A 14,733-nucleotide genomic window follows, 5' to 3' on the forward strand; every position below is an offset into this window, starting at 1 on the left:
CGTGTAATAAAAATGAAACCCGCAAAATTATAATTTACGTAATTATTTACGTATTTATTTCCGTTTTTGCATTAATGAGTGGACGAAATCACGGCCCACCTGATGTTATGTGGTTACCGGAGCCCATAAACATCTACAACGCAAATGCCGCCACCCACCTGGAGATGTGAGTTCTAAGGTCTCAGTATAAGTTTTCCATCTGTAGCTACGAATATTTCATTATTTTTTTATTGCTTAGATGTGTGGATGAGCTCACAGCCCACCTGATGTTAAGTGGTAACTGGAGCCCATAGACATCTACGACGTAAATGCGCCACCCACCTTGAGATATAAGTTCTAAGGTCTCAAGTATAGTTACAACGGCTGCCCCACCCTTCAAACCGAAACGCATTACTGCTTCACGGCAGAAATAGGCAGGGTGGTGGTGCGTACCCAAGCGGTCTCACAAGAGGTCCTACCACCAGCAATAATTACAATTCATATGAAAAGTAGTGAGAAAGTTAATTTAAATCTTCTAAATCGTATTAAAACATGGTGTAATAAACTATCCACAGCGATAATTACTTTTTATCTACACGTCTTGTAACTCGCACACTTCATTTGCACATCACATGTTTTCCCATAATTAAACACGCTACAAACATGAATTACCTCAATGGTGTTTGGTTAACAACTTCCCTTCGATTGTGCGAATTCTGAGTAAACGAACGAGGAGAATGTTTTTTCAACAGATTCCAACGTATCAAACGATCTCGTGTTTAAGTATTAACAAAAACTTAAACAACAAAAAAAAAAGTGCCTTAAACAAAAAAAGCTATTCCAGAACAATTTAATATGCACTAAAAACGCACACGAGAAGCACCAGCTTTGAAATAAAAAAAGAATCATCATAATCGGTTTACCCAGTCGAAAGTTCTGATTTAACAAACATATAAAATAAAGTCGAATTGAGAACCTACTCCTTTTTTGAGGTCGGTTAAAAATGAATTAATATCTAGCCCAGAGGGATTGCTTCTATTAAAATCCAATATCATTGCCTTCAAAGGCAATGAGCATACGGATCATCGAGAAGACGCTTATTAAATTTCTTTGGAATAAAAACATATTGCACTCATATTCACCACAATAAAACTGAAGAGGAGTTCACCCAAAAATCGGATTCCAAGTGCTACAGTACAGTACTAAGAATGAACTCAACTACGATGGCGGGTGATACGATGGTAAAAAGCAGATGACAAGATTGTCGAAATTGGTCCTTTTTTTTCCTACCTATTCGCCGCTAGCCTACGGAGCTAGTCTAGCTACCCCCTGATGGCTACATGAGCTCACGGGCTCAACCTGAGAGAATGTTCTAGCATTAGCCCTAGCAAGAGCAGTGCTTCGCAGAATTTAGTACCGGAATCAGAATCGCGACCCACTGAGATCAGGCGAGAAACTCAGTGGGCATGGTTCTTCTAAGTACTATTGAATACGCGATGTGATCACAGAACCAAAGTTGCTCCGTACAGCCAAAGATTCCAAACAACCCTCTGTAAGCACAAGTGTGTTTTATCAACATTTTACTAAAAGATAACCGTAATTTTCAATCGTAAAAAATTAATATATAGGTGTAGGAATTAACGAAGTGGAATGTTTAGTGAAAGTCATTTACAAATTTTGTGTGGCCTTGAGGTTTGATCCTTTGTGGTTCCATTCTCGCTGTATTCTCGATTTCCCATGGTTTGCAGTGAATGTAGTTTAGATAGTAGTTAACCGTTTTCGGTACTTGTCGTAACATTCATTGATACGCGGTTATTGTATTTGTTAAGTTACAGACTAAACGTGCGTAGACTGAATCTATACTTAATATTATAAAGCTGAAGAGTTTGTTTGTTTGAACGCGCAAATCTCAGAAACTACTGGGCTGATTTGAAAAATTCTTTCAGTGTTAGATAGAGCCCATTTATTGAGGAAGGCTATAGGCTATATAACATCACGCTAAGACCAATACAAGCGGAGCACCAAATAAAGAATGTTTCAAAATCGGGTTTTTTTCCCTTTTGAGAGCTTCTGCTGCGTGCGCTGCAGAAACGGTTAAAGTTTCGCTAAAATAATGTATGACAGAACGGTTCCACTTTAAAAGATCTAAAAAAAAGTCCGCGATAGCATATGTCTATATGTTAAGGTTGGCTCACTATAACGTTTTTTATCCTAACCAAATTTGTTTGAAATAAAGCATTATTTGTGAACTATTCCACGCGGACGAAGTCGCGGGCAATAGCTAGTATTTTATATCATGTTACTAATGAAGTTGATTCCGCTGCTAATATGTCGTATTAATCGGAAATTAAAAACGACATAAAAGAATACCAAATTATAATGATTGAAATCTAAGCACCGTAATAAGTAAGCTATTAATACTGATATTATAAACCACGGGGCAGAACTATTATGTTGTAATATGTACATATTATATAATATAGGTATAATGGTCCATTGATACGATGATTTTTTTTTAAACGATATTATGATTTTATAATTAATTGTCTTAGTATCCTAATTTATTAATTATTATTAATAATTGTCTGAGTTATAATCATCATTCATCAGCAAGCATCAGCAAGGGCACGCAAAAGTAGCTCTGGACGCACTTAAATTATTTACAAATTATTATTTTTCAGAGCGATGTTTAAATCTAAGATCTTACTCAGAGCGGGCATTATCTCTCGCTAGACTAACGGTACCAATGTTGTTGTTCATAACTTGTATAGGTATTATCGATAGAATTATCCGAATACAAATTGTGAATCTTAAATTGGGAATAATGACTGGGTATTTTCCGGTTGATTACGTATGACACCTTCTCTAAAGTCGTTTTTTGTCTTAGGTATAACAAAGATTTACATATTATGTTCTATAACAGAGTGGTCAAAAAACCAAGAAGAAAACTTAACCTTTTTTATTTAAAATATTACATTATAATCAACATATTTTACTCGGCGAACTACAAATAAATAACATTGTTTGAAAAAGTAAAACACGCAAGCTGATTTTTTGTTGCAGCGATTCAGGCTTTTGCCGGATTTCTTTTATTCTATGATAGTACAGAAGCCGCTGCACAATCATCCTTTTGTATTTTTTTATCATCTAAAATCATCTAAATTATTTTCGGTAGGCAGCGGCTTTGCTCTGCCCCTGGCATTGCTGAAGTCCATGGGCGACGGTAACCACTCACCATCAGGTGGGCCGTATGCTCGTCTGTTTAAAAGGGCAATAAAAAAATTACATTATAACACTACACACTGTTTCGCCAAAAGATGATATATTTTCGTAATTTGCGATAGTCGCTGTAAGCACGACTTTATCCGATAAGACGTCCGGTGCATTCGTATCTAGCGATGCATCGGTGTTCGAATCCCGCAGGCGGGTACCAATTTTTCTACTGAAATACGTACTTAACAAAAAATGTTCACGATTGACTTCCACTGTGAAGGAATAACACCGTGTAATAAAAATCAAACCCGCAAAATTATAATTTGCGTAATTACTGGTGGTACTCGAGTCCACATGGGTAGGCACCACCCTGCCTATTTCTGCCGTGAAGCAGTAATGCGTTTCGGTTTGAAGGGTGGGGCAGCCCATGTAACTATATTGAGACCTTAGAACTTATATCTCAAGGTGGGTGGCGCATTTACTTTGTAGATGTCTATGGGCTCCAGTAACTACTTAACACCAGGTGGGCTGTGAGCTCGTCCACTTACCTAAGCAAAAAATAAAAAAGTTGTACAGTTGTTTAAGGCAATGCATTTATCTCATAGCACAACGATTTGCCACATCAAAACAAAAACTTAAGTGGCGAAGTAATTTGCTTGTTCTGTCTGTTTGCTTATTACTTGTAAATGTACGAAATACGTACAAAATTTCAAAATACATTAAAAATGCGTTGGGTTGATAATAAGATTATGAAATAAATACACAGCTTCGGACTTAAAATTATGATCGGCGCGGCGATTGCGACCTTCTCGTGCAACATAACTATAAATACAGCATTCAAATTATGTAAAAATGTTACAAAATAAATAATATTAATTTTAAAAATATTAGAATCTTTACAACTAAAACAACGTCACAACAGACAAGTTGATACCTTAATATACTTTTTTTGTGGTGACGAATCTTGATAGAATTGACGAAAATACAAGACTACTTTGCGGGATACATAATAATTCCATAGAAAATAAACTAAATTAAATACTAGAAATATCACCAATTCACTCGATCTTAGGATTGCAGGATCGCAAATTGATCGAATTTCTTTCATACTAGATGGTACGTATTTACGAGTAAAACAGACTAACAAGGCAATGTATATGGTTCGTTTCTTAAAAAACACATCTTCACGCTTGCATGCTGTCCAGTAATAGCTGGCTTTTTCATTCTTTAGATATAATGCCCGCAAAATATAAATATACCTCTAGGTAAGTTATTATCGTGGTCAAACACATGATAAAACAAACCTTTAGAATCGAATACAATTGTCAAAATTGCCAACGTAAAAATTTCTTTGGGCATCAGAATTGATTTCCTTTTCCTATTTGGGCTGCAAAAAAAATATTATCGTAATAATCAAATTCAATTTTCATTTAGGCAAACTAACAAACACATCATACGAATGAATAAATAATTGATCAGATGTTGCGTAAATGTTACACAAGCTAAACGATGCACTTAAAAAGTTATAAAAGTCTTTCAGAATATAAATGTGGAAATTACGTGTAGGAAGGGACAAGTGAAAATAAAACGAGTTCCGTTTTATTAAATTGAAAGTTTAGGAAATTTTTACGTTGTTTGACGGGTCCATGTACACATTAATTTAATATGTAGTTAGCTTTAAGTGAAATTAAATGTATCAAATAGACAGTTTACGTTTACCCAATTGATTTGCACTGAAACCATAAATATCAGCGAGAAAAATAACGATAAAAGAAGATATGAAAAAAAAAAAAACTTTTAGTCTGTTTTATAACATTAAGTAATCTAGATCAACTGATTGGTTTTGTAAGATCTCATAACATTACGTGTGGAATTCGCGGCACGGGAGATTTCCTAATTTTAAGTAGGTTAACAAATATTTGCAAACTTTATTATAATAACATCAAATTATTATGAAACTGATTTCGTACTATGTGTTTTTGTAGGTCGAAAAAAGTGATCGGGTGAGTTTGTTCTGTACATAATCTCTGTAACTCAATTATCTAGATAATGAAGATGGATTTCAATACGTGTACATGTTGTAAAAGAAAGACTGATTACCGAAAGTTAAGCATTGCGACATTAATTTAATAATTTTTTTGGTTTAAATCTAAAATTTAAATAAGTTGTTAAAAATAATCCTTAAATTAGCGAATATTTTTTAAATCGTAAATCCGAAACTCTTTGAACCACCATGAATATTCGTAGTTGAATTTCGTCTTAAATTTAAAGCTAGATGCATCTGTTGATTTGAAAGTACCCGAGAGCGGGCAAGATTGCAAATCAGTCGGGTAAAGGTCTTTGAAAGTCTTTGATGATAATGTTCACTCACTGCATTAGGGCTTTCATTGTATACTATCGACTACACAAGTTCCATCGTCTCGCTTATTACCAAGGAAAGAGATTTATTCCGGTTTGCTTAGAAGGAAAGTCGTTTCTTTAAGCATCGGAAACTATGACCTTTTGTTTTAAGATAAACGTGAGTATCCACATTGTTTGGTTGATTGGATTTATTTACAGATTATCGAGGGCGCATCGGGCTGTCATTTCAAACAATATGAAAACAGAGGTAATTATGGTCTTTAAGCGTAAAAATTATAACTTATGTAATAAATACTGTTTACAAAAACATACCATATGGTGATAAATGTAAAATGGAATATAGTACATATATAATAGACAAAGCGAATTATGAAAATGAAAGTATACATCTTTGTTTTATAACTTATTTGTTGTTAAAGGTTAATGTTTAAACACGTAACCCAATTAATTTGTGCCTTAAAAGTTCACAGCTAAATACATTTTAATGTGCTATAAATTTTTTATGATGTTTTGTTTCGTGTAGAACAAATTTGTCTTTTACATAATTTTGTTAGTAGATATATAAAGAATATTATTATGCTGTTAGCCGCGTTAACGGAACAAATATTTTTTTATTGCCAATACATATAGGCAGATGGGCATACGGCTACCTCAAGGTAAATTTGAAGTCTTCGTGGCCTAAAGGATAAGACGTCCGGTGCATTCATATATAGCGATGCATCGCTGTTCGAACCACGCTGGCAGGTACCAATTTTCCCAATGAAATACGTACTTAACAAATGTTCACGATCGACTTCCACGGTGAAGGAATAGCATAGTGTCATAAAAATCAAACCCGCAAAATTATAATTTACGTAATTACTGTTGGTAGGACGTCTTGTGAGTTCGCACGGGTAGGTACCACCACCTTGCCTATTTCTGCCGTAAAGTAGTAATGCGTTTCGGTTTGAAGGGTAGGGCAGCCGTTACCCTGTAAAAATTTAGACCTTAGAACTCATGTTTCAAGGTAGGTGGCAGTGAGCTCGTTCATCCACCTAAGCAATAAAAAAAGAAAAAAAAGTAGTTACTGTAATTCATGGACACGTCAGAGGTACAGCCAAGCCTCTGTCTACCGTTATCAGTAGGACAGTAATTTGAAGAATAGCATGTCATAAAGTCCACTGCCTTATGGTACCTACGTGGTAAAACAGTATCCGAAAAACACACCGAATAAACCTGGTGTAAGAATCTACCGCTCATATATAAGTATACTATGAGAGCGTTCTTCATGACAGCTTTTTTTTCTACCTATGCTGATAGCCTTGAGAGGCTATATCAGCTTCACCCTAACGTGTAGGTGAGCTCACGGGCTCAAACCGGAGTGTTGCAGAATCTACCACCGGTTCGGAAACGCAACCCACTAAGAAGATCCGGCGAGAAACTCAGTGGGCTGTGTCTATAGGTTAATTCGCTCGTCGAGCCCTTCGTCGCAAGCGACGGGTTCGACGATGACGGTGAACGGTGTTTGTGGTACCTGAAAGCACCGTTAACGGATCGGTACGATCCGTAATGACGTGTTTTGGGCGACGTCGACAATGACAGCAATACGACACAATAACTACTGGGTTCATACAGCAGTCCGTCATCGCTGATGTATCGATGTATCTACCAGATTCGCTCTCAGTTCTATCGGGCACTATTAGTTCTGAAGCTAGCATAGCGTACATATAATATGTAGGTATACGTGCCCATCGAATTCTTCTTTCAGCTCGCTGGATATTTTCAGCGGATCCCGGTTGGTTCCGATCCAGTGGCCTAAAGAGCAGACGCTGTCAGGCGTTCCTCGGAAACCTATAATTCTTCCCATTTCCGGCCTGATATTTGTATGAAGAAGTCCTGTACGAGATCGCACTATAATATTATAATTTGAAGTTTTATTTAGAGTACATACTCATGATTGACCAGTCAATAATTAATGTTTTCATTTTTTTATCGAGTTGTCATGCAAGCTGAGTAGATAAATTTATTACTATGATTTTATGGTGATTTTATGATCAATGCACTAATTATCGGACATATTAAAAGTTAGGAAGTGATATGAGCATTAAAAACATGCATCGAAATCTGTTTGAAGAAAGCAGAACATTATAACACTAGTGCTATTTTATGTTTTTTAGGAACAAGTTATATCATGAGTTAATTAATACATTAACGTTCTGTTTTGTTATTGGTATGTCGAAAATGTTGTATTACGATTCGGGTTCCGTTATGAATGTTCAAATTCTCATTAAGAACTGCTGGGTATCATTGGCGTGACGAAACTACTGCATCTGCTATAGCAGGGGCTGAGTCAAACTCGCGGGGAAACATTAGGGCGTAACAAAGGCATAGTCGGGACGAGCCATGAATAGCCATTGAGTCGTCTTAGATAACGCTGGTGTACGATACCGGCTGAAATACGCGGCATTCAAGCTTATTTCAGACAAAACCGGGTGCTAGGCCTCCTGCTAGGTCTCATTTCTGGTCACCCAATCAGCGGAGCCATCAAGCCAATTATGCAGATATTTCGTGTTAATCCTGTTTATATTTACATACAATTTTCTCTACAAGTCGTCTTGGCCTAAAGGATAAAAGTTCCGGTGCCTTCATGTCGAGCGATGCAGTAGTGTTCGAATCCCGCAGGCGGGTACCAATTTTTCTAATGAAATACGCACTTAACAATTGTTCACGATTGACTGCCACGATGAAGGAATAACATCGCGTAATAAAAATCAAACCAGCAAAATTATAATTTGCGTAATTAGTAGTGGTAGGACCTCTTGTGAGCCCGCACGGGCAGGTACCACCACCCCACCTATTTCTGCCGTGAAGCAGTAACGCGTTTCGGCTTGAAAGGTGGGGCAGCAGTTGTAATTATACTGAGACGTTAAAACTCATATCTCAAGGTGAGTGGCGGCATTTACTTGGTAGATGTGTATGGGCTCCGGTAACCATTCAACACCAGGTGAGCTGTGAGCTCGTCCACCCATCCATGCAACAACAAAAAAAAAGACCACTACTGGCTTAGAAAATGCATATAAACATTTTTAGTATTTACTTGGAGGTCGTTTATAGACACAGTGAACTTGTTAATTGCCTGCATGGTTTCAATTCTGGCAATTACATCACTCGATGCAAATACACCGAACACTATTCCATTAAGAAATGGATGCTTGATCCGAGTGGTTTATTAGACTGCGGCGTAGGTCATATCTGTCAATATAGACGTAGGTATATCTGTCAATATAGGTATAGTATATCTATACATTCATACGTGAAGCAAAAACTTTGTATCCCTTTTTACGAAAATTGCGCGGACGGAGGAGTATGAAATTTTCTACACTTATAGAGAATATAGAGAAGAAGTGCACAATGCTAATATTTTTTAAAAACTATGCATAATAGATACATTAAATCAATAAAGAAAACATTAAACACACTACCATGTATATGACACACATATACTCTTTGTTTATTGCACTGAAGTATTGTCCAACTTTTGTTATTGCTTAAAGTCTGTAGTCAAATTGAAAATAGGTTAGTATTGCTATCTTTAATATTACGAATATTTGCCTATAAAGTCTTAAAGTCTTGGCGAAATCTGTAACAATAATGTTGAATAATGTTGAAACTTATAATTACAATTAATTATAGTCGAAATTCGACTACTGCGGGACCACTAGTATAGAAAAATAGTCATCTTCAAAAGAACCTAGTTTCGAAAAGTTAAATATGTCGTTCTAGGATCGCACCGCACGAGATTTCAGATTACTTTTAACCTATATAAAAAAAGGTTTTATTTTCAACTGTAGGTATATACTCTCGGGGTGATCGATTCCTTAGGTTTAATTGATGTATTTTACTATATAAGTCGGTTTTCAAATATTATTTAAAATTAAAACCATGCATGTTATTGGAGAATTCGATTCATGATTGCCATGATTATCGTGAGTGGATTCAATTAATCAATTAAGAAAACTTGCGACGTAAAACGGTCGTTTATTTTAAGTTTTATGGTGAAATTTATTGCACCTAGTTTTTGACGCTGTCAATAAAGTGTCTTATCAGTAAGTGGATAATGTTAAATCAATCGTATTTTTTCGAGAGTTTGTACGGCCACCGGAGTCCATTAACATAAGAGACCTATTAATTTCATTTGTCAATTCAATGGGTATTGATAAACGTATGTGGTTTTTTTTTTCATAATGCAAGTGAATGTCTTAAGTGCCGTAAAATTATTACGCCGTAAATTAAAAAAATATGAGAATATCATAAATGTAGTCGAAGTCAATTGAATATTAATTATTTAGCATACCTAACAAACCAGCGGTCAGATCTTGATAAAACTTGATATGGTCCACGTGAAAAGCATCGACTTTCAAATTCAAAATCGGTTCACATAGGAAAAAGTTTTGAGGTAAAAAAAATAGTCGAATTGAGAAACATCTTTTTTGTAGTCGGTTAAAACTGCTCATCAAACAATTAGGTGCAGTTTAACATCTCGCATCAACTGTCAGGAGTGTCATTCGCAAAGTTACGGCCGCCTCTAAACGCCGCGAAGCTAACTTGCTAAATGCTTGCAACAAAATCCTCATATAACTAGAAGGACTACCGTGAGAACACACGCTCATCTAACCAAAGATTTGCTGAGTTACGTCTGACCTCCGTAATCCTCGTTTACCAGTAAAACCAGTTTACCTAACCCACTACATAATCAAAGGTACTTTCCTTGAACTTTCCCCTCGATTATTATTCACGTCCATTTGTAATTATCGTCTTTGATAAACGTCGATTTTTATTCGTTTTCTAACGAACGACTAATTATTATTATTTATTTTTTTGTATAAAAAATATTATATAATTTGCAAATTATGCAAAAGGAAAATTGTTTACGCAACATCGTTTGTCAGTCTCCTGTCTATTGATTTGTGTACCTACCGAGCGGAATGTTTGTTCCGTTTAAAGGCTTCGTGGTCGAGTGGACGTAGGTGGCGGACATGTTGAATCCACAGGCATCGATACTAATTTAACATTACACACGTCAAAAACTCGCTCAATAATCAAAAACAATTATAAAACTTGCAACGACTTTCAAAGGTTAACAACAATGGCAATTAAATTAGTAAAAGTTCATTGGGTTACGTTTTGGAAGAAGGTATTTACTGGTGGTAGGACCTCTTGTGACTCCGCGCGGGTAGGTACCACCGCCCTGCCTATTTCTGCCGTGAAGCAGTAATGCGTTTCGGCTTGAAGGGTGGGGCAGCCGTTGTAACTATACTGAGATCTTATATCTCAAGAGAACTTATATCTCAAGGTGGGTGGCGCATTTACGTTGTATATGTCCATGGGCTCCAGTAACCACTTAACACCACGTGGGCTGTGAGCTCTTCCACCCATCTAAGCAATAAAAAAAAAAGGTACACAGATAGCTTAACAAAAAATAAGTTATTATGTATTATTATAAAATGAAACCGCAAACAGAAAAAACTAAAACAAATCTTATCGTAGACGTGTATAGATTATCTACGTCGTAGAGGTCATTTCCGAATGCAATTTACAATAATAAATGAAATTTTTACTACGTATCGCATATGAATGGCGCATTTTTTTTTTAATACGAAAGCAAGAGGAAATGGTTATTGTGAGAAAAACTCGTTTCAATCCGGGAAGCGAGGCGTTGTTTATAGATCAATGGAAACGCATTGTTCTTTAAAACTTTGACGTATGGTAATATAACTTTCTCCAATATTGAAACGGATTACTTAGGATGTATAGTTGACTGGCGATTAAGCATATATGCAACCCTTCCACCTATTCGTACACTCTTGACAGAGTGGTCATAGTCATGCATCAGTCGGATCCTGCGATACCGATGCTCTCGCGATGCGACGCCATATGGTCCGCACGGGTAGGTACCACCGCCCTGCCTATCTCTACCGTGAAGCAGTAATGCGTTTCGGTTCGAAGGGTGGGGTAGCCGTTGTAACTATACTGAGACCTTAGAACTTATATCTCAAGGTGGGTGACGCATTTACGTTGTAGATGTCTATGGGCTCTAGTAACCACTTAATACCAGGTGGGCTGTGATCTCGTCCACCCATCTAAGCAATAAAAAAATAAAAATAAATGTGGCACGATGTTTCGCAGAGTGAGAGCAATCATTTATGTTGGAGTGAGTCACAGATTTTATGAGTACCCACGCGGGTACTTATCTTGTGTTTACCTGGAAGCAGTTGTGTTTTCGTTCGAAGTGCGATACAGTCGTTATACGATGCAACTGAGACTGGCTGCACGATTCAATGTGGGTGGCGATATTCATGTTGCGAAGTCTAGGGACAGCGCTAACCACCAAGCACCAGTTGAACCATAAGCTCATCCGTCTTAATAGAAATGTTTACACATAATTTTTCTTTGCGTGTTTCTATGAATGAAATCCTAAGCGCCTGGGCCGATTTTGAGGTGTTTTTTTATGTGTTCAAGTGCATTCGAGAATGTTTTAGATTCACACTTCGGTTTCGTCTTGTATTCATTTTTTTATTTTATAAAAAAAATTCATCACACGTTCCAGATTAATACAACTTTTTCAAAACTGTTTAAAATTTTCGAATCTAGACAACGTTCGTCGGGTCCGCTAGTGAATAAATAAAAATGCAATAGGTGTCAGTTTTATTTTTATATTTAAATTTTGTTTCTTTTTTTATGAGATATATATTATATATGTATATTTTATTTAATATATCTCCATAATATGATATATGTTAGCTAATAACAAATTTCGACTTTCTCATCGTTCAATTCGTATCTCAAGCTTGAGATAGGTTAGTACTGAGACTTATGCTTCACTCAAGGCCTACAGTAATTTTCATTAATTTAAATAATTAATTTAAAATTTAATTAAAAAATCTATTTTTACGTTAAAATACATATATACATTAATACATTTTATAAACTGAAATTGATGTATTGAAATTTAACCTAGAGTTAATGTATTCTTTATATGAAAGGCTTTTAATTCACGGATTAATTTCGTGTTTATTGTTTTGTTATTATTAGTTATACTAGCAATTTGTAAAGGTACTTGCTGATATCATAGCTCTATGATTTGACCGACCGATCAATTAAATCAAAACTACAGTGGAATGTCCTCAGATGAGTGGGATAGTATGGCCGCGACCAGGGAGAGATGGCCGGACATCGTGAGACGCTTCAAGTGCAACACTACATGACCACTTTTTTTTCCTACCTATGCTGATAGCCTTGAGAGGCTATTTCAGCATCACTCTAACGTGTGTAGGTGAGCTCACGGGGCTCAAACCGGAGTGTTGCTAACACTGATCCTAGCAAGAGCAGTGCTTCGCAGAATCTACCACCGGATCGGAAACGCAACCCACTGAGAACATCCGGCGAGAAACTCAGTGGGCTGTGTCTATGTGTTAATTCGCTCGTCGAGCCCTTCGTCGCAAGCGACAGGTTCGACGAAGACGGTGACCGGAGTGACCACTCTGTCTCAAGCGTGAAACGATTGAGAAGAAGACTAATTTCAAATTGCCCAAGCTCTTTAATAGGTTGAAGATGTCTGAACATTGTACACGGGGACATCGAATTTGCCTTTAAGCATGAAGACCCGTATCTTCTCATTCATTAATAAATTAGAAAAACAATCTGATAGTTCGACAGTCCGTATAAGTTTAATTTACTAATATGTCGTTTTAATGAAATATGAGCATCTTAAATTAAAAAATGAGCTGTTTTCATTTAAAAAAGTCATTACCATAACAAAATGAAGAAGTACGCGGTTGGTACAAAACATTATCAAGTTTGTAAACCTTTCACTGATGGGAACGCGACTATTACCGCAGGGATGTTGCCAATTTTGTTCTGAAAATTATTTTATACTTCACTTCAATATTAAAATTAATATATTTTTGTATAGCATCCCCGAAACTATACCTTTTATAACATAGCAATTAATATTTTCCATTAAGATTATTTAGTAAGAGTTCGTGCATAGTAGGAATATTTTGTACCCTATGCAATTTAATAGCAAATAAATGTCACGAAATTTTAATTTTTTTATTGTAATTTGTTTAGATTTTCTCATAAATAATACCTAATTTAGATAATTCCTCAGTTAATTAAAAATTTCCATTATATTTCATAACTAAAAAAGCGATTTAAAATTAGTTCCCACACAACCCTATTGGAGCCAACATTAACTGACTGCCTTTAAAATGTTGTTTATATTGATATTGTGATGACATTACAAAGTGAATATAATCACCCAGCTTGAGACATGAGGTAGAACTCTCAATTGTATAGTTTAAGTGCTGCCCTACCCTTCAAATCGGCACAGACTACGGTAGATATAAACAAGCCAGTGGTACCGAAACGTGCGCCTTATTAAATACGTCTTACCACCAGTAACTGTGATTTTTATTACACGGTGTTATTACTGCATCGTGGTAGTATTTCATGAAAACATGTAAATTTCGTTATTTCTTTTAAAAAAATGCTATAATCTTATGTTACTTCAATAAAGGCTGTTCCATCGTTTGATTTAACGTTTTCATAATCTAAAACATATTCGACGTCTTTCGTTATTGAAGCAGTCGATAGCGGCTTGGCTGTGCCCCTGGTAGATGTCCATCCATGATCGAGATTGCCTACTTGCCTTCAACTGCATGCATACAAAAAAAACCTTCCGTACTTCTTATGCGAAACGTTAGTATAACGTTATTACTGGTGGTAGGACCTCTTGGGAGGCCGCACGGGCAGGTACAATCACCCTGCCAATTCCTGCCGTGAAGCAGTAATGCGTTTCGGTTTGAAGGGTGGAACAGCCGTTGTAACTATACTTGAGACCTTAAAACTTATATCTCAAGGTGGGTGGCGCATTTACGTTGTAGATGTCTATGGGCCCCAGTAACCACTTAACACCAGGTGGGCTGTGAGCTCGTCCATCCATCTAAGCAATAAAATAAAAAAAAAGTTCGAAACAAACCAGCATTATATTTTACAACGAAATCAATCCATTAATTGTGGCCAATATTTTTAGGTGAACTCTCAGCTATTTTTCGCGGTTTATCTTCAACCTAAAATCAAATTAAGAACTGAGAATGAGATAAATAATAAAATACGTTGTTTTTTTTACCTGTTCTAGTA

Source organism: Bombyx mandarina, chromosome 19, assembly GCF_030267445.1.
Source record: "Bombyx mandarina strain Sakado chromosome 19, ASM3026744v2".
NCBI classification, from domain to species: Eukaryota; Metazoa; Arthropoda; class Insecta; order Lepidoptera; family Bombycidae; genus Bombyx; species Bombyx mandarina.